At 48.5% G+C, this 26,918-nt stretch overlaps 18 non-coding genes and 1 pseudogene across 18 annotated transcripts; all 19 read left to right on the plus strand.

The window, feature by feature from the left end:
* Positions 1-846: 846 nt before the first annotated feature.
* On the plus strand, positions 847-965 carry LOC124597543. The gene has a single exon (XR_006978548.1). It is a non-coding gene; the product is annotated as a 5S ribosomal RNA (ribosomal RNA).
* A 982-nt stretch (positions 966-1,947) lies between these two features.
* On the plus strand, positions 1,948-2,066 carry LOC124597555. The gene has a single exon (XR_006978549.1). It is a non-coding gene; the product is annotated as a 5S ribosomal RNA (ribosomal RNA).
* A 982-nt stretch (positions 2,067-3,048) lies between these two features.
* On the plus strand, positions 3,049-3,167 carry LOC124597566. Its single transcript, XR_006978550.1, has one exon. It is a non-coding gene; the product is annotated as a 5S ribosomal RNA (ribosomal RNA).
* Positions 3,168-4,149: 982 nt separating this feature from the next.
* On the plus strand, positions 4,150-4,268 carry LOC124597579. The gene has a single exon (XR_006978552.1). It is a non-coding gene; the product is annotated as a 5S ribosomal RNA (ribosomal RNA).
* A 982-nt stretch (positions 4,269-5,250) lies between these two features.
* On the plus strand, positions 5,251-5,369 carry LOC124597591. Its single transcript, XR_006978553.1, has one exon. It is a non-coding gene; the product is annotated as a 5S ribosomal RNA (ribosomal RNA).
* Positions 5,370-6,351: 982 nt separating this feature from the next.
* Positions 6,352-6,470, plus strand: LOC124597603. Its single transcript, XR_006978554.1, has one exon. It is a non-coding gene; the product is annotated as a 5S ribosomal RNA (ribosomal RNA).
* A 982-nt stretch (positions 6,471-7,452) lies between these two features.
* On the plus strand, positions 7,453-7,571 carry LOC124597614. The gene has a single exon (XR_006978555.1). It is a non-coding gene; the product is annotated as a 5S ribosomal RNA (ribosomal RNA).
* A 1,143-nt stretch (positions 7,572-8,714) lies between these two features.
* LOC124597627 lies at positions 8,715-8,833 on the plus strand. The gene has a single exon (XR_006978556.1). It is a non-coding gene; the product is annotated as a 5S ribosomal RNA (ribosomal RNA).
* A 982-nt stretch (positions 8,834-9,815) lies between these two features.
* Positions 9,816-9,934, plus strand: LOC124597639. The gene has a single exon (XR_006978557.1). It is a non-coding gene; the product is annotated as a 5S ribosomal RNA (ribosomal RNA).
* Positions 9,935-11,077: 1,143 nt separating this feature from the next.
* Positions 11,078-11,196, plus strand: LOC124597651. Its single transcript, XR_006978558.1, has one exon. It is a non-coding gene; the product is annotated as a 5S ribosomal RNA (ribosomal RNA).
* Positions 11,197-18,600: 7,404 nt separating this feature from the next.
* On the plus strand, positions 18,601-18,719 carry LOC124597043 (annotated as a pseudogene).
* Positions 18,720-19,590: 871 nt separating this feature from the next.
* On the plus strand, positions 19,591-19,709 carry LOC124597662. The gene has a single exon (XR_006978559.1). It is a non-coding gene; the product is annotated as a 5S ribosomal RNA (ribosomal RNA).
* Positions 19,710-20,580: 871 nt separating this feature from the next.
* LOC124597674 lies at positions 20,581-20,699 on the plus strand. Its single transcript, XR_006978560.1, has one exon. It is a non-coding gene; the product is annotated as a 5S ribosomal RNA (ribosomal RNA).
* An 871-nt stretch (positions 20,700-21,570) lies between these two features.
* Positions 21,571-21,689, plus strand: LOC124597686. Its single transcript, XR_006978561.1, has one exon. It is a non-coding gene; the product is annotated as a 5S ribosomal RNA (ribosomal RNA).
* Positions 21,690-22,560: 871 nt separating this feature from the next.
* LOC124597699 lies at positions 22,561-22,679 on the plus strand. Its single transcript, XR_006978563.1, has one exon. It is a non-coding gene; the product is annotated as a 5S ribosomal RNA (ribosomal RNA).
* An 871-nt stretch (positions 22,680-23,550) lies between these two features.
* LOC124597710 lies at positions 23,551-23,669 on the plus strand. Its single transcript, XR_006978564.1, has one exon. It is a non-coding gene; the product is annotated as a 5S ribosomal RNA (ribosomal RNA).
* An 871-nt stretch (positions 23,670-24,540) lies between these two features.
* On the plus strand, positions 24,541-24,659 carry LOC124597722. The gene has a single exon (XR_006978565.1). It is a non-coding gene; the product is annotated as a 5S ribosomal RNA (ribosomal RNA).
* An 871-nt stretch (positions 24,660-25,530) lies between these two features.
* Positions 25,531-25,649, plus strand: LOC124597734. Its single transcript, XR_006978566.1, has one exon. It is a non-coding gene; the product is annotated as a 5S ribosomal RNA (ribosomal RNA).
* A 1,143-nt stretch (positions 25,650-26,792) lies between these two features.
* LOC124597340 lies at positions 26,793-26,911 on the plus strand. Its single transcript, XR_006978510.1, has one exon. It is a non-coding gene; the product is annotated as a 5S ribosomal RNA (ribosomal RNA).
* Positions 26,912-26,918: the final 7 nt, after the last annotated feature.

Consider the following 26,918-nt stretch of genomic DNA (forward strand, 5'->3'; position numbering starts at 1 on the left):
AAAACTTAAAAAAAAGGTGCTGTTGGCTCCTTTCCTTTTTTTGTTTTGTTATTATGTCGCTACCCCTGCCAGCCCAATTTTCAAACTACCTTTCTGTTGTGACAAAGATGCTTCCTTAAGCCTTTTAAACTACTGTAATGGTGCGAAAATGCAGTAATTAACTCAGTTTGAGGGAGAATGTGCTAACCAAGTTTGCCAAGAAGACTTTGAAAACGACAAAACAGTACGAATCGGCAGTTGATTTCTGAAATACGTCACCGCCTATTTTTGTGTAAAGTTCCAAATTTGATTTGTAATCACGAATTTATTCCTTAGTCGTCTCGTCACGTCTCGTCCCGCAGACGTTTGTCGTGCTTGCGCTGTCATATGGACCACGACCCGAGCGGCAGCGAGCGGCAGTCGAGCAAAGTCGGGACAAGTCGGGACGGGGACAGGGATAGGAATGGCGCGAATGCAGTGCAAACTACGCAGACACCTGGTGTGAGGCGAGGCGAGGAAGCCCACATCGCTACCAGTGGCGCCCTCCAGCACGACACTGCCACACCCCGCACAGGCCCTCCGCTGGACACCACGGACAAGATGCGTCCTCCGCTAGTGTCGAAGGCTGCACGCGCCCAGCGAATGACAGGAGGTGCAACGAGCAACAGTGCGTCTCACACACGCGGCGGTACGCCCGCTAATTCGGCCGTCGCTCGCTGGGACGCCGGGCGCGCCCCCCGCGCCGTCCTCGAGGAACTGGCTGTTGCAGAAGGAAGTGCTTTCGTCAAATGCGGCGGAAAACTAACATTTTGTGTGTTGGGAGAGAAGCCGAATGCGAATTCTGCCGTGCTCCTACCTTGCACGAGTGCCAACGGCCATACCATGATGAATACACCGGTTCTCGTCCGATCACCGAAGTTAAGCATCATTGGGCCCGGTTAGTACTTGGATGGGTGACCGCCTGGGAAACCCGGGTGCTGTTGGCTCCTTTCCTTTCTTTTTTGTTTTGTTATTATGTCGCTACCCCTGCCAGCCCAATTTTCAAACTACCTTTCTGTTGTGACAAAGATGCTTCCTTAACCCTTTTAAACTACTGTAATGGTAACAAAATGCAGTAATTAAAAAACTTAAAAAAAAGGTGCTGTTGGCTCCTTTCCTTTTTTTGTTTTGTTATTATGTCGCTACCCCTGCCAGCCCAATTTTCAAACTACCTTTCTGTTGTGACAAAGATGCTTCCTTAAGCCTTTTAAACTACTGTAATGGTGCGAAAATGCAGTAATTAACTCAGTTTGAGGGAGAATGTGCTAACCAAGTTTGCCAAGAAGACTTTGAAAACGACAAAACAGTACGAATCGGCAGTTGATTTCTGAAATACGTCACCGCCTATTTTTGTGTAAAGTTCCAAATTTGATTTGTAATCACGAATTTATTCCTTAGTCGTCTCGTCACGTCTCGTCCCGCAGACGTTTGTCGTGCTTGCGCTGTCATATGGACCACGACCCGAGCGGCAGCGAGCGGCAGTCGAGCAAAGTCGGGACAAGTCGGGACGGGGACAGGGATAGGAATGGCGCGAATGCAGTGCAAACTACGCAGACACCTGGTGTGAGGCGAGGCGAGGAAGCCCACATCGCTACCAGTGGCGCCCTCCAGCACGACACTGCCACACCCCGCACAGGCCCTCCGCTGGACACCACGGACAAGATGCGTCCTCCGCTAGTGTCGAAGGCTGCACGCGCCCAGCGAATGACAGGAGGTGCAACGAGCAACAGTGCGTCTCACACACGCGGCGGTACGCCCGCTAATTCGGCCGTCGCTCGCTGGGACGCCGGGCGCGCCCCCCGCGCCGTCCTCGAGGAACTGGCTGTTGCAGAAGGAAGTGCTTTCGTCAAATGCGGCGGAAAACTAACATTTTGTGTGTTGGGAGAGAAGCCGAATGCGAATTCTGCCGTGCTCCTACCTTGCACGAGTGCCAACGGCCATACCATGATGAATACACCGGTTCTCGTCCGATCACCGAAGTTAAGCATCATTGGGCCCGGTTAGTACTTGGATGGGTGACCGCCTGGGAAACCCGGGTGCTGTTGGCTCCTTTCCTTTCTTTTTTGTTTTGTTATTATGTCGCTACCCCTGCCAGCCCAATTTTCAAACTACCTTTCTGTTGTGACAAAGATGCTTCCTTAACCCTTTTAAACTACTGTAATGGTAACAAAATGCAGTAATTAAAAAACTTAAAAAAAAGGTGCTGTTGGCTCCTTTCCTTTTTTTGTTTTGTTATTATGTCGCTACCCCTGCCAGCCCAATTTTCAAACTACCTTTCTGTTGTGACAAAGATGCTTCCTTAAGCCTTTTAAACTACTGTAATGGTGCGAAAATGCAGTAATTAACTCAGTTTGAGGGAGAATGTGCTAACCAAGTTTGCCAAGAAGACTTTGAAAACGACAAAACAGTACGAATCGGCAGTTGATTTCTGAAATACGTCACCGCCTATTTTTGTGTAAAGTTCCAAATTTGATTTGTAATCACGAATTTATTCCTTAGTCGTCTCGTCACGTCTCGTCCCGCAGACGTTTGTCGTGCTTGCGCTGTCATATGGACCACGACCCGAGCGGCAGCGAGCGGCAGTCGAGCAAAGTCGGGACAAGTCGGGACGGGGACAGGGATAGGAATGGCGCGAATGCAGTGCAAACTACGCAGACACCTGGTGTGAGGCGAGGCGAGGAAGCCCACATCGCTACCAGTGGCGCCCTCCAGCACGACACTGCCACACCCCGCACAGGCCCTCCGCTGGACACCACGGACAAGATGCGTCCTCCGCTAGTGTCGAAGGCTGCACGCGCCCAGCGAATGACAGGAGGTGCAACGAGCAACAGTGCGTCTCACACACGCGGCGGTACGCCCGCTAATTCGGCCGTCGCTCGCTGGGACGCCGGGCGCGCCCCCCGCGCCGTCCTCGAGGAACTGGCTGTTGCAGAAGGAAGTGCTTTCGTCAAATGCGGCGGAAAACTAACATTTTGTGTGTTGGGAGAGAAGCCGAATGCGAATTCTGCCGTGCTCCTACCTTGCACGAGTGCCAACGGCCATACCATGATGAATACACCGGTTCTCGTCCGATCACCGAAGTTAAGCATCATTGGGCCCGGTTAGTACTTGGATGGGTGACCGCCTGGGAAACCCGGGTGCTGTTGGCTCCTTTCCTTTCTTTTTTGTTTTGTTATTAAGTCGCTACCCCTGCCAGCCCAATTTTCAAACTACCTTTCTGTTGTGACAAAGATGCTTCCTTAACCCTTTTAAACTACTGTAATGGTAACAAAATGCAGTAATTAAAAAACTTAAAAAAAAGGTGCTGTTGGCTCCTTTCCTTTTTTTGTTTTGTTATTATGTCGCTACCCCTGCCAGCCCAATTTTCAAACTACCTTTCTGTTGTGACAAAGATGCTTCCTTAAGCCTTTTAAACTACTGTAATGGTGCGAAAATGCAGTAATTAACTCAGTTTGAGGGAGAATGTGCTAACCAAGTTTGCCAAGAAGACTTTGAAAACGACAAAACAGTACGAATCGGCAGTTGATTTCTGAAATACGTCACCGCCTATTTTTGTGTAAAGTTCCAAATTTGATTTGTAATCACGAATTTATTCCTTAGTCGTCTCGTCACGTCTCGTCCCGCAGACGTTTGTCGTGCTTGCGCTGTCATATGGACCACGACCCGAGCGGCAGCGAGCGGCAGTCGAGCAAAGTCGGGACAAGTCGGGACGGGGACAGGGATAGGAATGGCGCGAATGCAGTGCAAACTACGCAGACACCTGGTGTGAGGCGAGGCGAGGAAGCCCACATCGCTACCAGTGGCGCCCTCCAGCACGACACTGCCACACCCCGCACAGGCCCTCCGCTGGACACCACGGACAAGATGCGTCCTCCGCTAGTGTCGAAGGCTGCACGCGCCCAGCGAATGACAGGAGGTGCAACGAGCAACAGTGCGTCTCACACACGCGGCGGTACGCCCGCTAATTCGGCCGTCGCTCGCTGGGACGCCGGGCGCGCCCCCCGCGCCGTCCTCGAGGAACTGGCTGTTGCAGAAGGAAGTGCTTTCGTCAAATGCGGCGGAAAACTAACATTTTGTGTGTTGGGAGAGAAGCCGAATGCGAATTCTGCCGTGCTCCTACCTTGCACGAGTGCCAACGGCCATACCATGATGAATACACCGGTTCTCGTCCGATCACCGAAGTTAAGCATCATTGGGCCCGGTTAGTACTTGGATGGGTGACCGCCTGGGAAACCCGGGTGCTGTTGGCTCCTTTCCTTTCTTTTTTGTTTTGTTATTATGTCGCTACCCCTGCCAGCCCAATTTTCAAACTACCTTTCTGTTGTGACAAAGATGCTTCCTTAACCCTTTTAAACTACTGTAATGGTAACAAAATGCAGTAATTAAAAAACTTAAAAAAAAGGTGCTGTTGGCTCCTTTCCTTTTTTTGTTTTGTTATTATGTCGCTACCCCTGCCAGCCCAATTTTCAAACTACCTTTCTGTTGTGACAAAGATGCTTCCTTAAGCCTTTTAAACTACTGTAATGGTGCGAAAATGCAGTAATTAACTCAGTTTGAGGGAGAATGTGCTAACCAAGTTTGCCAAGAAGACTTTGAAAACGACAAAACAGTACGAATCGGCAGTTGATTTCTGAAATACGTCACCGCCTATTTTTGTGTAAAGTTCCAAATTTGATTTGTAATCACGAATTTATTCCTTAGTCGTCTCGTCACGTCTCGTCCCGCAGACGTTTGTCGTGCTTGCGCTGTCATATGGACCACGACCCGAGCGGCAGCGAGCGGCAGTCGAGCAAAGTCGGGACAAGTCGGGACGGGGACAGGGATAGGAATGGCGCGAATGCAGTGCAAACTACGCAGACACCTGGTGTGAGGCGAGGCGAGGAAGCCCACATCGCTACCAGTGGCGCCCTCCAGCACGACACTGCCACACCCCGCACAGGCCCTCCGCTGGACACCACGGACAAGATGCGTCCTCCGCTAGTGTCGAAGGCTGCACGCGCCCAGCGAATGACAGGAGGTGCAACGAGCAACAGTGCGTCTCACACACGCGGCGGTACGCCCGCTAATTCGGCCGTCGCTCGCTGGGACGCCGGGCGCGCCCCCCGCGCCGTCCTCGAGGAACTGGCTGTTGCAGAAGGAAGTGCTTTCGTCAAATGCGGCGGAAAACTAACATTTTGTGTGTTGGGAGAGAAGCCGAATGCGAATTCTGCCGTGCTCCTACCTTGCACGAGTGCCAACGGCCATACCATGATGAATACACCGGTTCTCGTCCGATCACCGAAGTTAAGCATCATTGGGCCCGGTTAGTACTTGGATGGGTGACCGCCTGGGAAACCCGGGTGCTGTTGGCTCCTTTCCTTTCTTTTTTGTTTTGTTATTATGTCGCTACCCCTGCCAGCCCAATTTTCAAACTACCTTTCTGTTGTGACAAAGATGCTTCCTTAACCCTTTTAAACTACTGTAATGGTAACAAAATGCAGTAATTAAAAAACTTAAAAAAAAGGTGCTGTTGGCTCCTTTCCTTTTTTTGTTTTGTTATTATGTCGCTACCCCTGCCAGCCCAATTTTCAAACTACCTTTCTGTTGTGACAAAGATGCTTCCTTAAGCCTTTTAAACTACTGTAATGGTGCGAAAATGCAGTAATTAACTCAGTTTGAGGGAGAATGTGCTAACCAAGTTTGCCAAGAAGACTTTGAAAACGACAAAACAGTACGAATCGGCAGTTGATTTCTGAAATACGTCACCGCCTATTTTTGTGTAAAGTTCCAAATTTGATTTGTAATCACGAATTTATTCCTTAGTCGTCTCGTCACGTCTCGTCCCGCAGACGTTTGTCGTGCTTGCGCTGTCATATGGACCACGACCCGAGCGGCAGCGAGCGGCAGTCGAGCAAAGTCGGGACAAGTCGGGACGGGGACAGGGATAGGAATGGCGCGAATGCAGTGCAAACTACGCAGACACCTGGTGTGAGGCGAGGCGAGGAAGCCCACATCGCTACCAGTGGCGCCCTCCAGCACGACACTGCCACACCCCGCACAGGCCCTCCGCTGGACACCACGGACAAGATGCGTCCTCCGCTAGTGTCGAAGGCTGCACGCGCCCAGCGAATGACAGGAGGTGCAACGAGCAACAGTGCGTCTCACACACGCGGCGGTACGCCCGCTAATTCGGCCGTCGCTCGCTGGGACGCCGGGCGCGCCCCCCGCGCCGTCCTCGAGGAACTGGCTGTTGCAGAAGGAAGTGCTTTCGTCAAATGCGGCGGAAAACTAACATTTTGTGTGTTGGGAGAGAAGCCGAATGCGAATTCTGCCGTGCTCCTACCTTGCACGAGTGCCAACGGCCATACCATGATGAATACACCGGTTCTCGTCCGATCACCGAAGTTAAGCATCATTGGGCCCGGTTAGTACTTGGATGGGTGACCGCCTGGGAAACCCGGGTGCTGTTGGCTCCTTTCCTTTCTTTTTTGTTTTGTTATTATGTCGCTACCCCTGCCAGCCCAATTTTCAAACTACCTTTCTGTTGTGACAAAGATGCTTCCTTAACCCTTTTAAACTACTGTAATGGTAACAAAATGCAGTAATTAAAAAACTTAAAAAAAAGGTGCTGTTGGCTCCTTTCCTTTTTTTGTTTTGTTATTATGTCGCTACCCCTGCCAGCCCAATTTTCAAACTACCTTTCTGTTGTGACAAAGATGCTTCCTTAAGCCTTTTAAACTACTGTAATGGTGCGAAAATGCAGTAATTAACTCAGTTTGAGGGAGAATGTGCTAACCAAGTTTGCCAAGAAGACTTTGAAAACGACAAAACAGTACGAATCGGCAGTTGATTTCTGAAATACGTCACCGCCTATTTTTGTGTAAAGTTCCAAATTTGATTTGTAATCACGAATTTATTCCTTAGTCGTCTCGTCACGTCTCGTCCCGCAGACGTTTGTCGTGCTTGCGCTGTCATATGGACCACGACCCGAGCGGCAGCGAGCGGCAGTCGAGCAAAGTCGGGACAAGTCGGGACGGGGACAGGGATAGGAATGGCGCGAATGCAGTGCAAACTACGCAGACACCTGGTGTGAGGCGAGGCGAGGAAGCCCACATCGCTACCAGTGGCGCCCTCCAGCACGACACTGCCACACCCCGCACAGGCCCTCCGCTGGACACCACGGACAAGATGCGTCCTCCGCTAGTGTCGAAGGCTGCACGCGCCCAGCGAATGACAGGAGGTGCAACGAGCAACAGTGCGTCTCACACACGCGGCGGTACGCCCGCTAATTCGGCCGTCGCTCGCTGGGACGCCGGGCGCGCCCCCCGCGCCGTCCTCGAGGAACTGGCTGTTGCAGAAGGAAGTGCTTTCGTCAAATGCGGCGGAAAACTAACATTTTGTGTGTTGGGAGAGAAGCCGAATGCGAATTCTGCCGTGCTCCTACCTTGCACGAGTGCCAACGGCCATACCATGATGAATACACCGGTTCTCGTCCGATCACCGAAGTTAAGCATCATTGGGCCCGGTTAGTACTTGGATGGGTGACCGCCTGGGAAACCCGGGTGCTGTTGGCTCCTTTCCTTTCTTTTTTGTTTTGTTATTATGTCGCTACCCCTGCCAGCCCAATTTTCAAACTACCTTTCTGTTGTGACAAAGATGCTTCCTTAATCCTTTTAAACTACTGTAATGGTAACAAAATGCAGTAATTAAAAAACTTAAAAAAAAGGTGCTGTTGGCTCCTTTCCTTTTTTTGTTTTGTTATTATGTCGCTACCCCTGCCAGCCCAATTTTCAAACTACCTTTCTGTTGTGACAAAGATGCTTCCTTAACCCTTTTAAACTACTGTAATGGTAACAAAATGCAGTAATTAAAAAACTTTAAAAAAAGGTGCTGTTGGCTCCTTTCCTTTTTTTGTTTTGTTATTATGTCGCTACCCCTGCCAGCCCAATTTTCAAACTACCTTTCTGTTGTGACAAAGATGCTTCCTTAAGCCTTTTAAACTACTGTAATGGTGCGAAAATGCAGTAATTAACTCAGTTTGAGGGAGAATGTGCTAACCAAGTTTGCCAAGAAGACTTTGAAAACGACAAAACAGTACGAATCGGCAGTTGATTTCTGAAATACGTCACCGCCTATTTTTGTGTAAAGTTCCAAATTTGATTTGTAATCACGAATTTATTCCTTAGTCGTCTCGTCACGTCTCGTCCCGCAGACGTTTGTCGTGCTTGCGCTGTCATATGGACCACGACCCGAGCGGCAGCGAGCGGCAGTCGAGCAAAGTCGGGACAAGTCGGGACGGGGACAGGGATAGGAATGGCGCGAATGCAGTGCAAACTACGCAGACACCTGGTGTGAGGCGAGGCGAGGAAGCCCACATCGCTACCAGTGGCGCCCTCCAGCACGACACTGCCACACCCCGCACAGGCCCTCCGCTGGACACCACGGACAAGATGCGTCCTCCGCTAGTGTCGAAGGCTGCACGCGCCCAGCGAATGACAGGAGGTGCAACGAGCAACAGTGCGTCTCACACACGCGGCGGTACGCCCGCTAATTCGGCCGTCGCTCGCTGGGACGCCGGGCGCGCCCCCCGCGCCGTCCTCGAGGAACTGGCTGTTGCAGAAGGAAGTGCTTTCGTCAAATGCGGCGGAAAACTAACATTTTGTGTGTTGGGAGAGAAGCCGAATGCGAATTCTGCCGTGCTCCTACCTTGCACGAGTGCCAACGGCCATACCATGATGAATACACCGGTTCTCGTCCGATCACCGAAGTTAAGCATCATTGGGCCCGGTTAGTACTTGGATGGGTGACCGCCTGGGAAACCCGGGTGCTGTTGGCTCCTTTCCTTTCTTTTTTGTTTTGTTATTATGTCGCTACCCCTGCCAGCCCAATTTTCAAACTACCTTTCTGTTGTGACAAAGATGCTTCCTTAACCCTTTTAAACTACTGTAATGGTAACAAAATGCAGTAATTAAAAAACTTAAAAAAAAGGTGCTGTTGGCTCCTTTCCTTTTTTTGTTTTGTTATTATGTCGCTACCCCTGCCAGCCCAATTTTCAAACTACCTTTCTGTTGTGACAAAGATGCTTCCTTAAGCCTTTTAAACTACTGTAATGGTGCGAAAATGCAGTAATTAACTCAGTTTGAGGGAGAATGTGCTAACCAAGTTTGCCAAGAAGACTTTGAAAACGACAAAACAGTACGAATCGGCAGTTGATTTCTGAAATACGTCACCGCCTATTTTTGTGTAAAGTTCCAAATTTGATTTGTAATCACGAATTTATTCCTTAGTCGTCTCGTCACGTCTCGTCCCGCAGACGTTTGTCGTGCTTGCGCTGTCATATGGACCACGACCCGAGCGGCAGCGAGCGGCAGTCGAGCAAAGTCGGGACAAGTCGGGACGGGGACAGGGATAGGAATGGCGCGAATGCAGTGCAAACTACGCAGACACCTGGTGTGAGGCGAGGCGAGGAAGCCCACATCGCTACCAGTGGCGCCCTCCAGCACGACACTGCCACACCCCGCACAGGCCCTCCGCTGGACACCACGGACAAGATGCGTCCTCCGCTAGTGTCGAAGGCTGCACGCGCCCAGCGAATGACAGGAGGTGCAACGAGCAACAGTGCGTCTCACACACGCGGCGGTACGCCCGCTAATTCGGCCGTCGCTCGCTGGGACGCCGGGCGCGCCCCCCGCGCCGTCCTCGAGGAACTGGCTGTTGCAGAAGGAAGTGCTTTCGTCAAATGCGGCGGAAAACTAACATTTTGTGTGTTGGGAGAGAAGCCGAATGCGAATTCTGCCGTGCTCCTACCTTGCACGAGTGCCAACGGCCATACCATGATGAATACACCGGTTCTCGTCCGATCACCGAAGTTAAGCATCATTGGGCCCGGTTAGTACTTGGATGGGTGACCGCCTGGGAAACCCGGGTGCTGTTGGCTCCTTTCCTTTCTTTTTTGTTTTGTTATTATGTCGCTACCCCTGCCAGCCCAATTTTCAAACTACCTTTCTGTTGTGACAAAGATGCTTCCTTAATCCTTTTAAACTACTGTAATGGTAACAAAATGCAGTAATTAAAAAACTTAAAAAAAAGGTGCTGTTGGCTCCTTTCCTTTTTTTGTTTTGTTATTATGTCGCTACCCCTGCCAGCCCAATTTTCAAACTACCTTTCTGTTGTGACAAAGATGCTTCCTTAACCCTTTTAAACTACTGTAATGGTAACAAAATGCAGTAATTAAAAAACTTAAAAAAAAGGTGCTGTTGGCTCCTTTCCTTTTTTTGTTTTGTTATTATGTCGCTACCCCTGCCAGCCCAATTTTCAAACTACCTTTCTGTTGTGACAAAGATGCTTCCTTAAGCCTTTTAAACTACTGTAATGGTGCGAAAATGCAGTAATTAACTCAGTTTGAGGGAGAATGTGCTAACCAAGTTTGCCAAGAAGACTTTGAAAACGACAAAACAGTACGAATCGGCAGTTGATTTCTGAAATACGTCACCGCCTATTTTTGTGTAAAGTTCCAAATTTGATTTGTAATCACGAATTTATTCCTTAGTCGTCTCGTCACGTCTCGTCCCGCAGACGTTTGTCGTGCTTGCGCTGTCATATGGACCACGACCCGAGCGGCAGCGAGCGGCAGTCGAGCAAAGTCGGGACAAGTCGGGACGGGGACAGGGATAGGAATGGCGCGAATGCAGTGCAAACTACGCAGACACCTGGTGTGAGGCGAGGCGAGGAAGCCCACATCGCTACCAGTGGCGCCCTCCAGCACGACACTGCCACACCCCGCACAGGCCCTCCGCTGGACACCACGGACAAGATGCGTCCTCCGCTAGTGTCGAAGGCTGCACGCGCCCAGCGAATGACAGGAGGTGCAACGAGCAACAGTGCGTCTCACACACGCGGCGGTACGCCCGCTAATTCGGCCGTCGCTCGCTGGGACGCCGGGCGCGCCCCCCGCGCCGTCCTCGAGGAACTGGCTGTTGCAGAAGGAAGTGCTTTCGTCAAATGCGGCGGAAAACTAACATTTTGTGTGTTGGGAGAGAAGCCGAATGCGAATTCTGCCGTGCTCCTACCTTGCACGAGTGCCAACGGCCATACCATGATGAATACACCGGTTCTCGTCCGATCACCGAAGTTAAGCATCATTGGGCCCGGTTAGTACTTGGATGGGTGACCGCCTGGGAAACCCGGGTGCTGTTGGCTCCTTTCCTTTCTTTTTTGTTTTGTTATTATGTCGCTACCCCTGCCAGCCCAATTTTCAAACTACCTTTCTGTTGTGACAAAGATGCTTCCTTAATCCTTTTAAACTACTGTAATGGTAACAAAATGCAGTAATTAAAAAACTTAAAAAAAAGGTGCTGTTGGCTCCTTTCCTTTTTTTGTTTTGTTATTATGTCGCTACCCCTGCCAGCCCAATTTTCAAACTACCTTTCTGTTGTGACAAAGATGCTTCCTTAACCCTTTTAAACTACTGTAATGGTAACAAAATGCAGTAATTAAAAAACTTAAAAAAAAGGTGCTGTTGGCTCCTTTCCTTTTTTTGTTTTGTTATTATGTCGCTACCCCTGCCAGCCCAATTTTCAAACTACCTTTCTGTTGTGACAAAGATGCTTCCTTAAGCCTTTTAAACTACTGTAATGGTGCGAAAATGCAGTAATTAACTCAGTTTGAGGGAGAATGTGCTAACCAAGTTTGCCAAGAAGACTTTGAAAACGACAAAACAGTACGAATCGGCAGTTGATTTCTGAAATACGTCACCGCCTATTTTTGTGTAAAGTTCCAAATTTGATTTGTAATCACGAATTTATTCCTTAGTCGTCTCGTCACGTCTCGTCCCGCAGACGTTTTTCGTGCTTGCGCTGTCATATGGACCACGACCCGAGCGGCAGTTAGCGGCAGTCGAGCAAAGTCGGGACAAGTCGGGACGGGGACAGGGATAGGAATGGCGCGAATGCAGTGCAAACTACGCAGACACCTGGTGTGAGGCGAGGCGAGGAAGCCCACATCGCTACCAGTGGCGCCCTCCAGCACGACACTGCCACACCCCGCACAGGCCCTCCGCTGGACACCACGGACAAGATGCGTCCTCCGCTAGTGTCGAAGGCTGCACGCGCCCAGCCACACCTCGGCGGCGCGCGCTCCGCTCGGCCGTTGGTGTTTGTGCCAGTCGCGTGCTCGCTGTGCCACGTGGCGGCTCTTCGCCTCGCGGTTGCTGGTTTTCATCACAACTGTGAGTAGACATGGACTCTGAAGATCGCGAGAATAATATCCAGTGCGAATTCGATCGCAATGTGTCCCGCCCGACTGCTTTAGAAATTCATCATTGGTTAATCAATGACTTAAAGTTAACCGATAGTGACGTCCTTGGCTTGCAGTTAGACACGTTCCTCAATTCTCTTTTCGTAAAGCTCAGTAATTCGGAACTTTGTGACAGTATCGTGTCCGTAAATGATGGTGTGCGAAAATTTAAACATTCTGACGGCAGTGTTAGTAATGTTAATATTACAAATGCAGGTTTTGGTGTTCGTAATGTGCGGGTGTTTAACCTTCCCTTTGAGGTCAAAAACGAGACCATCTCACGTTGTCTTGGCCCCTACGGCACTGTGTTGTCGGTTGTAAAAGAGAAGTGGTCGGCTGCGTACCCTTTTCAAGTGGAAAATGGTATTCGTAGCGTTCGAATGATAGTGAGAAAGCATGTTCCGTCATTTTTGTATATGGCCGGTCATCGTGCCTTCATTACATACAGTGGACAACCACAAACTTGTTCATATTGTAACGCTACGGACCATTTTAGACAACATTGTCCGCGCCGTAGGCGTCCGGTGCAGTTGCCACTTGGCGATGACGGTGACGCACAGACAACGTGGGCGGCAGTTGCATTAGGTGCACCCCCTTCGCCTGCCCGCCGTGTTGACACCGCTGTTGCAATGGACGTAACGTCTGTCGTCCCTGTTGTTGATGTCGGTTCGGTCGGTTCGGTCGTGTCGGTCGTGCCTTCGCCAGTTGCTGTTGATGTTGCTCTTGTTACACGGTCGGACATTCCGTCCGCGTCGACAGAGACGAGTGCCGAACCCGCTCCGGTTGTTGCTTCTGATATCGTGGCGAACCCGGTTCCCTCCGACGTTGTCGTGATGGACATTGTTCCACCTGATGTCTCTCATAATGTGGCACATATACACTCCGACCCGTCCGAATCCATCCCTGTTGAACGCGTCTTTATGTCGTCCCCAAAAGTGTCTGACACATCGGTCTCAGAACCTGTCCATCAGCGTACTGCCCCCGTTGTGCTTCCTCCGGAATCGGTTCCTGCTCCTGTAGCTGCTTGCGCTCCACCAAAGGCTCCTGCACCGCAAAAACCTAGGTCGCGGCGCGACACTGCTTCCCGGCGTCGCGGCTCTGTTGATCGGGCACGTAGTGTAAGCACTTCTGTGTTTTTATCGCAACGGTCCTCTTCTGGCAGGGAGCGTAGCCCGTCTCCGGAACGTAAACCCTCTCCGCGTTCGACGCCTTCAAAGTTACAGCCGAAGGCGTCTCAAAAAACCGCGCAGCGTGTCGTTCCTGACGCTCGGCCGGCTGCCCCTTCTGGGCGCCGTCAGCAGCATTCGGTGGCCGGTAGTCAGCACGCGCGTGCGGACGAACGCCGGCAGGAAATGGTCCGCCATTTGCAGGGTGTGTTACATTCTGGGGCAACGGGCGGTGCAATGGATACCGATGTCGATCCTGCGCCTATTCCGGTCCATTCCTCGCAAAAGCGAAAAGCCGAGGAGCCTCCTGAGCCCCGCGCGCGCCCGTCTTCACAAGATCTCGCGTCGGTCCCTCCCACGCACGACGTACCTATGTCGGTGGGAAGTTCCGGTGCGCCCACGCTCACGGATGTTGCGGGTGCGTCTTCGCACGCGCAACCGTATGACTGGGGAGAGGATGTGGAGGAGGCTGACGGTACTTTCACTACCGTCTAGCTTCTTTGTTTGTTTCTTTCGTGTATGGTAGCGTACCTTCCATCTGTTGTCGCTACCGTAAATCTCAACCGTTTGGCGTCGCGTGCTAAGTACTTGAGCTTGGTGGACTTTTTACGTTTTGTCGCTGCCGACGTAGTCTTTTTGCAAGAAGTTGTGTCCGATCTTTTACAATTTGTTCCCGGCTATCAGGTGTTGTTTAACTTTGATCCGGAATGTAACTGTGGCACTGCGTTGTTAGTTAGGGCCGGCATTGCTTACACGGACGTTGCTACGATACCTAACGGGCGTGGGGTGGCCTGTACGGTCAACAACATCCGATACGTGAACGTGTACGCACCTTCCGGTGCTGAGGGGAAGCTGCAGCGTCGCGTGTTTTATAGCAGAGATATTTGTCATCTTCTTTCTGGCACCCACCTGCCAATAGTGTTGGGTGGTGATTTTAATTGTGTGTTGGCTGATAGAGACCAGGAGCCACGGCCCTACAAATGTTTAGAACTCCAAACGCTTGTCACGGAAATGAAATTGGTCGATACCTGGCGTCATTTGTATCCCGCCGAACCGGGGTTTACTTATTATTACGTGACCGGTCGGAGCCGGATCGATCGCATTTATATTTCTGGTGACAAAAAGGGTTGTGTTATCGAGTCTAAGGTGCATCCCGTTCTCTTTTCGGACCACTGTGCATATGTTTGTCGCTTCCATTCTTTGCTAGCCACAAAACCCCGTATGCGGACTATGTGGAAGTTTAATGTTTGTCATTTGTCGCATCCTGGTTTTGAACCGGTTGTTTCTCGTGTGTGGCAGCAGGCTGCGAAATATCGTGCCGTGTATCCCACTGTTCTATCGTGGTGGGTGGAATACGTGAAGCCAGCGCTCCGTAAAGCTATCTGTGAATTTAGTCGACAGCTTGCTCATTGGGAGAGGTCCACTATGCAGTTTTATGAAACTTGTCTCAATGACGCGATCCGCCTACAGCCGAACACTCCGGGTCTCAGGTGGGCGCAGATTCGGCAAATTAAAACCCGTCTTTTGGCCCTGAAGACGAAGTCGCTGAAAGGTAGTGTTGTGCGGAGTCAGGCTCCTGGTTCCTTTGACGACGAAGCGCCTTCCTTGTTTCATTACTTGCGGGAGCGCCGTCGGGCGGCGCGCCGTTACGTCACAGAACTGGAAACAGCTGATGGCGTGCGCGTCAGCACTCAGTCGGAGATTGTTGCTGAGGCACACCGGCACTTTGTCGATCTTTTTAGTGCTAAAGACAGTGACGATGTCGCCGTCTCTGATCTCCTTGCTGACGTTCCGCGGGTTCTCACAGTCACCGATCGTCTCCACCTTACTGAACCGTTCACTGTCGAGGAAGTGCGTGACGTGCTCAAACAGTGTGCGAAGAACAAATCGCCCGGCGCTGACGGCTTCCCGCCGGAATTCTATCTTCACTTTTGGTGTTTCTTTGGTCCTGTACTGACCACTATGTATAATGAAATCTTAAATGGTGTGTCGCTTCCTCCATCTTTTTTGGAAGGCGTAGTGACCCTAGCTCCAAAGACACCGACTAATCGTAAATTGTGTGACTTACGTCCCCTCACTCTCCTCAACGGTGACTACAAATTATTTACGAAATGTGTAGCGCTTCGTTTGAAAGTGATCATGCGCAAAGTGGTTAGCGAGTACCAATTCTGTGCTGTGCCACAACGCACGATTTACGACGCTGTGTTGACGTATCGCGACGCAATTGCGTATGCGACGACGCACAGACACCCTTTGGGCATTTTGTCAATCGATTTTGCTATGGCGTTCGATAGGGTGGGCCACCAATATCTACGGCGGGTGTTGCAACAATTTGGTTTCGGAGCGACCTTTATCAACATGCTCTTTAATTTGTTTACGGCGTCGTCATCACGAGTTTGCATTAATGGATGTTTTTCGGAGCCTGTTCCTGTACGATGCTCAGTGAAACAAGGATGCCCTTTATCAATGGCGTTATTTGCGATCTCTTTGGACCCTCTGTTGCGGAAATTGGCATCTTCTTGTCAGGGTTTGCGTCTTGGCGGTACCAAATACGTGTGCAGTGCATATGCCGATGATCTTGGTTTGTTGGTGTCCTCGGTCTCTGATTTCGACGTTATTCGTGCCATTCTAAACACATACGAACTTGCATCGGGCGCGAAAATTAATCCTCGTAAAACCGTCTTTCTACCGATTCATGCGGTTTCACGCGGTTTCTCGCGCCCGTGGTTTACGGTCACTCGTGAGCATAAAATTTTGGGCGTCCGATTTCGACCTAATCTTTTGCAGACGGCGGCTTCCAATTGGCGTCTTGTTCTGTATGGTATACGCGCGATGGCTCACTTGAGTGCCACTCGCACCTTGGCGCTAACACAGAGGGTCGCGCTGATCAATTCGTTCTTACTCAGCAAGGCCTGGTACTTAGCCCAACTATTTCACGTCCCGATAGAACTAGGACGTGCCATAACGCAAGCGGTCTATTGGTTTCTGTGGCGGGGGGATGTTTTTAAAGTGGCTTATCTCACGTGTACTTTGCCGCGTGACCGAGGTGGGCTTGGCCTGATCCACTTCGTGACCAAAGCATCTGCTTTACTGATTAATAGAACTTGTGTCACGATTGAGAAGAACGCCTCGCATCTCACGACTCTTTTGTTCCGTGTTTATCGTCCCTCCTCTGAGCTGGCTCCACTCGATCCGACCGGGATCCCATACCGCCTGCGTTATGTTCGGGACTTTTTCTTGCACAAGAGTTATCTCGGTGCTGACGACCTCGATCCTCGGACGAGATCAGCGCGGGGCGTGTATTCCGCTTTGCGGGGGCGGCCTGCTAGCAATAAGATGGAATTGCGTTTTCCTGAATCGGCGTGGCGGACAGTGTGGGCCAACATCCACGCCTCTTACTTGCCGCCGGACGTTAGTAGTTTGTGGTATAAGGTCGTGAATCGAGCCTTCCCCACGAACGACAAGATGTGTCGCATTCATTTGCGGCCGTCTGGCTTGTGTGATTATTGCCCCTGCGACGACACACTCGAACACCGATTTTCGTGTCCGCGATCGGCGTCGATTTGGACCATCGCCGTTAAGCTTCTTGCCCTGGTCAATCGCACGAGTCCTGCCAGCTTCTCAGTGGACGTCGCGCTGATTCCGGATTTTCGACCTTATCCGGCCACGAAACGTGCGGCTACTACGTGGCTCACTGCACATACTGTATATGCTCTCCTGCAATTGCAGCTGGCGGATGATTTTCTCTATCTTGAATATCTGTCTGCGCAGCATCGTCTTATTCACTCCCGGAATGACTATACTCAGACTTTTGCCAATTTTTTAACAATTGCTCTAAATTATGCTTTTGACAAACTGCTGTGATGACACCATTGTTTTCCCAAACAATGTCTTTTTTCTAAATATTTGATTTGTATTTCTATGGAACGTAAAACGATACTTGGATACATGACTTAAACGGATTCCTAATACGTCACTAATTTGATGCGCAGGACTGTTTTTCTTCTGTACCAGAATCTTAGAGTGTAACTTATGCAGCATGTCGACGCAATTTTTCGTCAGATAAATAAAGTGAATTGAGCCTTTCTCAATGTTTGTGTGTGTGTTTGTGTGTGTGTGTGTGTGTGTGTGTGTGTGTGTGTGTGTGTGTGTGTGTGTGTGTCTACGTATCTGGTTATACCAAAATTCGCCTGTGTTTATTGGCCGCCGGGACGCTCACGCAATATTGGCGGCCCATACGTAAATAACGTATAATATTAATACTTTTGTTTATGTACATTCATCTATATAATGTATCTATATATAACATTTTTCTTTCCACGCTGAGTACTTTCGTGGCTTGTCTTCTAGTTCTGTCCCGAGCTTTTTGGTTTTCTTTCCGTTAGTTTCAAGCCGATTGGGGCTTGAATTGTTCCGTTGTTTTTGAGATTATCATTGCCAAAACAAAAAAAAAAAAAACACAAAATGAGGACATAACTTTTAGTTCATCTAGTGCGCCTACGTTTTGTAACCATTCGCTCACAGTGTCGAGTGATGTTTGATTGAATGCTTACGTTTCCTTTTGTGGCACACTGTACCGTTCACTCTCGTACGCAACGGGATGAGCTCGTTGCTTCATGTTTTTTTTTTTAGTTCTGGCCTTTTAGTGGCAGTCCTTGTTAAATTTATGCACTTTTGTATTGCGGATTTGAGTTTGAAACGACTTTCTTGAATAATGTTTGATTTTAGTTTTCGTGGCAGTGATAGTCAGTGTTTTTAATAGTGACGTTATCATCTTTTGCCTCGTGCTTGTGTTCCACTCATTTTTAATTTCTGTCGCTGTAGAACTTCACAGTGGTTTGGAGACAACACAAGCAGCGATGTTTTCTGTTGCTAAAAAAAAAAAAACAAAAAAATAAAACCAAAATCAACAAAAAAAAATTAAAAAAAAAATTCGTGGTGTGCGCTTTCCTCATAGTTTTTCCGGATTCAACGATCCCCGTACACGGCAATTACACCCCGCCGTGTGCTTAAGTGTGTTTTTGTTGGTCCCACGTCTCGTTCTTTCTCGTTCGAAAAAAAAAAAAAAATGATGAATACACCGGTTCTCGTCCGATCACCGAAGTTAAGCATCATTGGATAAAAAAAAAAAAAGAAAAAAAAAATAAAAAAAAAAAAGAAGATGATTGCACCGGTTCTCGTCCGATCACCGAAGTTAAGCATCATTGGGCCCGGTTAGTACTTGGATGGGTGACCGCCTGGGAAACCCGGGTGCTGTTGGCTCCTTTCCTTTCTTTTTTGTTTTGTTATTATGTCGCTACCCCTGCCAGCCCAATTTTCAAACTACCTTTCTGTTGTGACAAAGATGCTTCCTTAATCCTTTTAAACTACTGTAATGGTAACAAAATGCAGTAATTAAAAAACTTAAAAAAAAGGTGCTGTTGGCTCCTTTCCTTTTTTTGTTTTGTTATTATGTCGCTACCCCTGCCAGCCCAATTTTCAAACTACCTTTCTGTTGTGACAAAGATGCTTCCTTAACCCTTTTAAACTACTGTAATGGTAACAAAATGCAGTAATTAAAAAACTTAAAAAAAAGGTGCTGTTGGCTCCTTTCCTTTTTTTGTTTTGTTATTATGTCGCTACCCCTGCCAGCCCAATTTTCAAACTACCTTTCTGTTGTGACAAAGATGCTTCCTTAAGCCTTTTAAACTACTGTAATGGTGCGAAAATGCAGTAATTAACTCAGTTTGAGGGAGAATGTGCTAACCAAGTTTGCCAAGAAGACTTTGAAAACGACAAAACAGTACGAATCGGCAGTTGATTTCTGAAATACGTCACCGCCTATTTTTGTGTAAAGTTCCAAATTTGATTTGTAATCACGAATTTATTCCTTAGTCGTCTCGTCACGTCTCGTCCCGCAGACGTTTGTCGTGCTTGCGCTGTCATATGGACCACGACCCGAGCGGCAGCGAGCGGCAGTCGAGCAAATTCGGCCGTCGCTCGCTGGGACGCCGGGCGCGCCCCCCGCGCCGTCCTCGAGGAACTGGCTGTTGCAGAAGGAAGTGCTTTCGTCAAATGCGGCGGAAAACTAACATTTTGTGTGTTGGGAGAGAAGCCGAATGCGAATTCTGCCGTGCTCCTACCTTGCACGAGTGCCAACGGCCATACCATGATGAATACACCGGTTCTCGTCCGATCACCGAAGTTAAGCATCATTGGGCCCGGTTAGTACTTGGATGGGTGACCGCCTGGGAAACCCGGGTGCTGTTGGCTCCTTTCCTTTCTTTTTTGTTTTGTTATTATGTCGCTACCCCTGCCAGCCCAATTTTCAAACTACCTTTCTGTTGTGACAAAGATGCTTCCTTAATCCTTTTAAACTACTGTAATGGTAACAAAATGCAGTAATTAAAAAACTTAAAAAAAAGGTGCTGTTGGCTCCTTTCCTTTTTTTGTTTTGTTATTATGTCGCTACCCCTGCCAGCCCAATTTTCAAACTACCTTTCTGTTGTGACAAAGATGCTTCCTTAACCCTTTTAAACTACTGTAATGGTAACAAAATGCAGTAATTAAAAAACTTAAAAAAAAGGTGCTGTTGGCTCCTTTCCTTTTTTTGTTTTGTTATTATGTCGCTACCCCTGCCAGCCCAATTTTCAAACTACCTTTCTGTTGTGACAAAGATGCTTCCTTAAGCCTTTTAAACTACTGTAATGGTGCGAAAATGCAGTAATTAACTCAGTTTGAGGGAGAATGTGCTAACCAAGTTTGCCAAGAAGACTTTGAAAACGACAAAACAGTACGAATCGGCAGTTGATTTCTGAAATACGTCACCGCCTATTTTTGTGTAAAGTTCCAAATTTGATTTGTAATCACGAATTTATTCCTTAGTCGTCTCGTCACGTCTCGTCCCGCAGACGTTTGTCGTGCTTGCGCTGTCATATGGACCACGACCCGAGCGGCAGCGAGCGGCAGTCGAGCAAATTCGGCCGTCGCTCGCTGGGACGCCGGGCGCGCCCCCCGCGCCGTCCTCGAGGAACTGGCTGTTGCAGAAGGAAGTGCTTTCGTCAAATGCGGCGGAAAACTAACATTTTGTGTGTTGGGAGAGAAGCCGAATGCGAATTCTGCCGTGCTCCTACCTTGCACGAGTGCCAACGGCCATACCATGATGAATACACCGGTTCTCGTCCGATCACCGAAGTTAAGCATCATTGGGCCCGGTTAGTACTTGGATGGGTGACCGCCTGGGAAACCCGGGTGCTGTTGGCTCCTTTCCTTTCTTTTTTGTTTTGTTATTATGTCGCTACCCCTGCCAGCCCAATTTTCAAACTACCTTTCTGTTGTGACAAAGATGCTTCCTTAATCCTTTTAAACTACTGTAATGGTAACAAAATGCAGTAATTAAAAAACTTAAAAAAAAGGTGCTGTTGGCTCCTTTCCTTTTTTTGTTTTGTTATTATGTCGCTACCCCTGCCAGCCCAATTTTCAAACTACCTTTCTGTTGTGACAAAGATGCTTCCTTAACCCTTTTAAACTACTGTAATGGTAACAAAATGCAGTAATTAAAAAACTTAAAAAAAAGGTGCTGTTGGCTCCTTTCCTTTTTTTGTTTTGTTATTATGTCGCTACCCCTGCCAGCCCAATTTTCAAACTACCTTTCTGTTGTGACAAAGATGCTTCCTTAAGCCTTTTAAACTACTGTAATGGTGCGAAAATGCAGTAATTAACTCAGTTTGAGGGAGAATGTGCTAACCAAGTTTGCCAAGAAGACTTTGAAAACGACAAAACAGTACGAATCGGCAGTTGATTTCTGAAATACGTCACCGCCTATTTTTGTGTAAAGTTCCAAATTTGATTTGTAATCACGAATTTATTCCTTAGTCGTCTCGTCACGTCTCGTCCCGCAGACGTTTGTCGTGCTTGCGCTGTCATATGGACCACGACCCGAGCGGCAGCGAGCGGCAGTCGAGCAAATTCGGCCGTCGCTCGCTGGGACGCCGGGCGCGCCCCCCGCGCCGTCCTCGAGGAACTGGCTGTTGCAGAAGGAAGTGCTTTCGTCAAATGCGGCGGAAAACTAACATTTTGTGTGTTGGGAGAGAAGCCGAATGCGAATTCTGCCGTGCTCCTACCTTGCACGAGTGCCAACGGCCATACCATGATGAATACACCGGTTCTCGTCCGATCACCGAAGTTAAGCATCATTGGGCCCGGTTAGTACTTGGATGGGTGACCGCCTGGGAAACCCGGGTGCTGTTGGCTCCTTTCCTTTCTTTTTTGTTTTGTTATTATGTCGCTACCCCTGCCAGCCCAATTTTCAAACTACCTTTCTGTTGTGACAAAGATGCTTCCTTAATCCTTTTAAACTACTGTAATGGTAACAAAATGCAGTAATTAAAAAACTTAAAAAAAAGGTGCTGTTGGCTCCTTTCCTTTTTTTGTTTTGTTATTATGTCGCTACCCCTGCCAGCCCAATTTTCAAACTACCTTTCTGTTGTGACAAAGATGCTTCCTTAACCCTTTTAAACTACTGTAATGGTAACAAAATGCAGTAATTAAAAAACTTAAAAAAAAGGTGCTGTTGGCTCCTTTCCTTTTTTTGTTTTGTTATTATGTCGCTACCCCTGCCAGCCCAATTTTCAAACTACCTTTCTGTTGTGACAAAGATGCTTCCTTAAGCCTTTTAAACTACTGTAATGGTGCGAAAATGCAGTAATTAACTCAGTTTGAGGGAGAATGTGCTAACCAAGTTTGCCAAGAAGACTTTGAAAACGACAAAACAGTACGAATCGGCAGTTGATTTCTGAAATACGTCACCGCCTATTTTTGTGTAAAGTTCCAAATTTGATTTGTAATCACGAATTTATTCCTTAGTCGTCTCGTCACGTCTCGTCCCGCAGACGTTTGTCGTGCTTGCGCTGTCATATGGACCACGACCCGAGCGGCAGCGAGCGGCAGTCGAGCAAATTCGGCCGTCGCTCGCTGGGACGCCGGGCGCGCCCCCCGCGCCGTCCTCGAGGAACTGGCTGTTGCAGAAGGAAGTGCTTTCGTCAAATGCGGCGGAAAACTAACATTTTGTGTGTTGGGAGAGAAGCCGAATGCGAATTCTGCCGTGCTCCTACCTTGCACGAGTGCCAACGGCCATACCATGATGAATACACCGGTTCTCGTCCGATCACCGAAGTTAAGCATCATTGGGCCCGGTTAGTACTTGGATGGGTGACCGCCTGGGAAACCCGGGTGCTGTTGGCTCCTTTCCTTTCTTTTTTGTTTTGTTATTATGTCGCTACCCCTGCCAGCCCAATTTTCAAACTACCTTTCTGTTGTGACAAAGATGCTTCCTTAATCCTTTTAAACTACTGTAATGGTAACAAAATGCAGTAATTAAAAAACTTAAAAAAAAGGTGCTGTTGGCTCCTTTCCTTTTTTTGTTTTGTTATTATGTCGCTACCCCTGCCAGCCCAATTTTCAAACTACCTTTCTGTTGTGACAAAGATGCTTCCTTAACCCTTTTAAACTACTGTAATGGTAACAAAATGCAGTAATTAAAAAACTTAAAAAAAAGGTGCTGTTGGCTCCTTTCCTTTTTTTGTTTTGTTATTATGTCGCTACCCCTGCCAGCCCAATTTTCAAACTACCTTTCTGTTGTGACAAAGATGCTTCCTTAAGCCTTTTAAACTACTGTAATGGTGCGAAAATGCAGTAATTAACTCAGTTTGAGGGAGAATGTGCTAACCAAGTTTGCCAAGAAGACTTTGAAAACGACAAAACAGTACGAATCGGCAGTTGATTTCTGAAATACGTCACCGCCTATTTTTGTGTAAAGTTCCAAATTTGATTTGTAATCACGAATTTATTCCTTAGTCGTCTCGTCACGTCTCGTCCCGCAGACGTTTGTCGTGCTTGCGCTGTCATATGGACCACGACCCGAGCGGCAGCGAGCGGCAGTCGAGCAAATTCGGCCGTCGCTCGCTGGGACGCCGGGCGCGCCCCCCGCGCCGTCCTCGAGGAACTGGCTGTTGCAGAAGGAAGTGCTTTCGTCAAATGCGGCGGAAAACTAACATTTTGTGTGTTGGGAGAGAAGCCGAATGCGAATTCTGCCGTGCTCCTACCTTGCACGAGTGCCAACGGCCATACCATGATGAATACACCGGTTCTCGTCCGATCACCGAAGTTAAGCATCATTGGGCCCGGTTAGTACTTGGATGGGTGACCGCCTGGGAAACCCGGGTGCTGTTGGCTCCTTTCCTTTCTTTTTTGTTTTGTTATTATGTCGCTACCCCTGCCAGCCCAATTTTCAAACTACCTTTCTGTTGTGACAAAGATGCTTCCTTAATCCTTTTAAACTACTGTAATGGTAACAAAATGCAGTAATTAAAAAACTTAAAAAAAAGGTGCTGTTGGCTCCTTTCCTTTTTTTGTTTTGTTATTATGTCGCTACCCCTGCCAGCCCAATTTTCAAACTACCTTTCTGTTGTGACAAAGATGCTTCCTTAACCCTTTTAAACTACTGTAATGGTAACAAAATGCAGTAATTAAAAAACTTAAAAAAAAGGTGCTGTTGGCTCCTTTCCTTTTTTTGTTTTGTTATTATGTCGCTACCCCTGCCAGCCCAATTTTCAAACTACCTTTCTGTTGTGACAAAGATGCTTCCTTAAGCCTTTTAAACTACTGTAATGGTGCGAAAATGCAGTAATTAACTCAGTTTGAGGGAGAATGTGCTAACCAAGTTTGCCAAGAAGACTTTGAAAACGACAAAACAGTACGAATCGGCAGTTGATTTCTGAAATACGTCACCGCCTATTTTTGTGTAAAGTTCCAAATTTGATTTGTAATCACGAATTTATTCCTTAGTCGTCTCGTCACGTCTCGTCCCGCAGACGTTTGTCGTGCTTGCGCTGTCATATGGACCACGACCCGAGCGGCAGCGAGCGGCAGTCGAGCAAATTCGGCCGTCGCTCGCTGGGACGCCGGGCGCGCCCCCCGCGCCGTCCTCGAGGAACTGGCTGTTGCAGAAGGAAGTGCTTTCGTCAAATGCGGCGGAAAACTAACATTTTGTGTGTTGGGAGAGAAGCCGAATGCGAATTCTGCCGTGCTCCTACCTTGCACGAGTGCCAACGGCCATACCATGATGAATACACCGGTTCTCGTCCGATCACCGAAGTTAAGCATCATTGGGCCCGGTTAGTACTTGGATGGGTGACCGCCTGGGAAACCCGGGTGCTGTTGGCTCCTTTCCTTTCTTTTTTGTTTTGTTATTATGTCGCTACCCCTGCCAGCCCAATTTTCAAACTACCTTTCTGTTGTGACAAAGATGCTTCCTTAATCCTTTTAAACTACTGTAATGGTAACAAAATGCAGTAATTAAAAAACTTAAAAAAAAGGTGCTGTTGGCTCCTTTCCTTTTTTTGTTTTGTTATTATGTCGCTACCCCTGCCAGCCCAATTTTCAAACTACCTTTCTGTTGTGACAAAGATGCTTCCTTAACCCTTTTAAACTACTGTAATGGTAACAAAATGCAGTAATTAAAAAACTTAAAAAAAAGGTGCTGTTGGCTCCTTTCCTTTTTTTGTTTTGTTATTATGTCGCTACCCCTGCCAGCCCAATTTTCAAACTACCTTTCTGTTGTGACAAAGATGCTTCCTTAAGCCTTTTAAACTACTGTAATGGTGCGAAAATGCAGTAATTAACTCAGTTTGAGGGAGAATGTGCTAACCAAGTTTGCCAAGAAGACTTTGAAAACGACAAAACAGTACGAATCGGCAGTTGATTTCTGAAATACGTCACCGCCTATTTTTGTGTAAAGTTCCAAATTTGATTTGTAATCACGAATTTATTCCTTAGTCGTCTCGTCACGTCTCGTCCCGCAGACGTTTGTCGTGCTTGCGCTGTCATATGGACCACGACCCGAGCGGCAGCGAGCGGCAGTCGAGCAAATTCGGCCGTCGCTCGCTGGGACGCCGGGCGCGCCCCCCGCGCCGTCCTCGAGGAACTGGCTGTTGCAGAAGGAAGTGCTTTCGTCAAATGCGGCGGAAAACTAACATTTTGTGTGTTGGGAGAGAAGCCGAATGCGAATTCTGCCGTGCTCCTACCTTGCACGAGTGCCAACGGCCATACCATGATGAATACACCGGTTCTCGTCCGATCACCGAAGTTAAGCATCATTGGGCCCGGTTAGTACTTGGATGGGTGACCGCCTGGGAAACCCGGGTGCTGTTGGCTCCTTTCCTTTCTTTTTTGTTTTGTTATTATGTCGCTACCCCTGCCAGCCCAATTTTCAAACTACCTTTCTGTTGTGACAAAGATGCTTCCTTAATCCTTTTAAACTACTGTAATGGTAACAAAATGCAGTAATTAAAAAACTTAAAAAAAAGGTGCTGTTGGCTCCTTTCCTTTTTTTGTTTTGTTATTATGTCGCTACCCCTGCCAGCCCAATTTTCAAACTACCTTTCTGTTGTGACAAAGATGCTTCCTTAACCCTTTTAAACTACTGTAATGGTAACAAAATGCAGTAATTAAAAAACTTAAAAAAAAGGTGCTGTTGGCTCCTTTCCTTTTTTTGTTTTGTTATTATGTCGCTACCCCTGCCAGCCCAATTTTCAAACTACCTTTCTGTTGTGACAAAGATGCTTCCTTAAGCCTTTTAAACTACTGTAATGGTGCGAAAATGCAGTAATTAACTCAGTTTGAGGGAGAATGTGCTAACCAAGTTTGCCAAGAAGACTTTGAAAACGACAAAACAGTACGAATCGGCAGTTGATTTCTGAAATACGTCACCGCCTATTTTTGTGTAAAGTTCCAAATTTGATTTGTAATCACGAATTTATTCCTTAGTCGTCTCGTCACGTCTCGTCCCGCAGACGTTTGTCGTGCTTGCGCTGTCATATGGACCACGACCCGAGCGGCAGCGAGCGGCAGTCGAGCAAAGTCGGGACAAGTCGGGACGGGGACAGGGATAGGAATGGCGCGAATGCAGTGCAAACTACGCAGACACCTGGTGTGAGGCGAGGCGAGGAAGCCCACATCGCTACCAGTGGCGCCCTCCAGCACGACACTGCCACACCCCGCACAGGCCCTCCGCTGGACACCACGGACAAGATGCGTCCTCCGCTAGTGTCGAAGGCTGCACGCGCCCAGCGAATGACAGGAGGTGCAACGAGCAACAGTGCGTCTCACACACGCGGCGGTACGCCCGCTAATTCGGCCGTCGCTCGCTGGGACGCCGGGCGCGCCCCCCGCGCCGTCCTCGAGGAACTGGCTGTTGCAGAAGGAAGTGCTTTCGTCAAATGCGGCGGAAAACTAACATTTTGTGTGTTGGGAGAGAAGCCGAATGCGAATTCTGCCGTGCTCCTACCTTGCACGAGTGCCAACGGCCATACCATGATGAATACACCGGTTCTCGTCCGATCACCGAAGTTAAGCATCATTGGGCCCGGTTAGTACTTGGATGGGTGACCGCCTGGGAAACCCGGGTGCTTTTGGCTCCTTTCC

This window comes from Schistocerca americana, chromosome 2 (genome assembly GCF_021461395.2).
Source record: "Schistocerca americana isolate TAMUIC-IGC-003095 chromosome 2, iqSchAmer2.1, whole genome shotgun sequence".
Taxonomy (NCBI): Eukaryota; Metazoa; Arthropoda; class Insecta; order Orthoptera; family Acrididae; genus Schistocerca; species Schistocerca americana.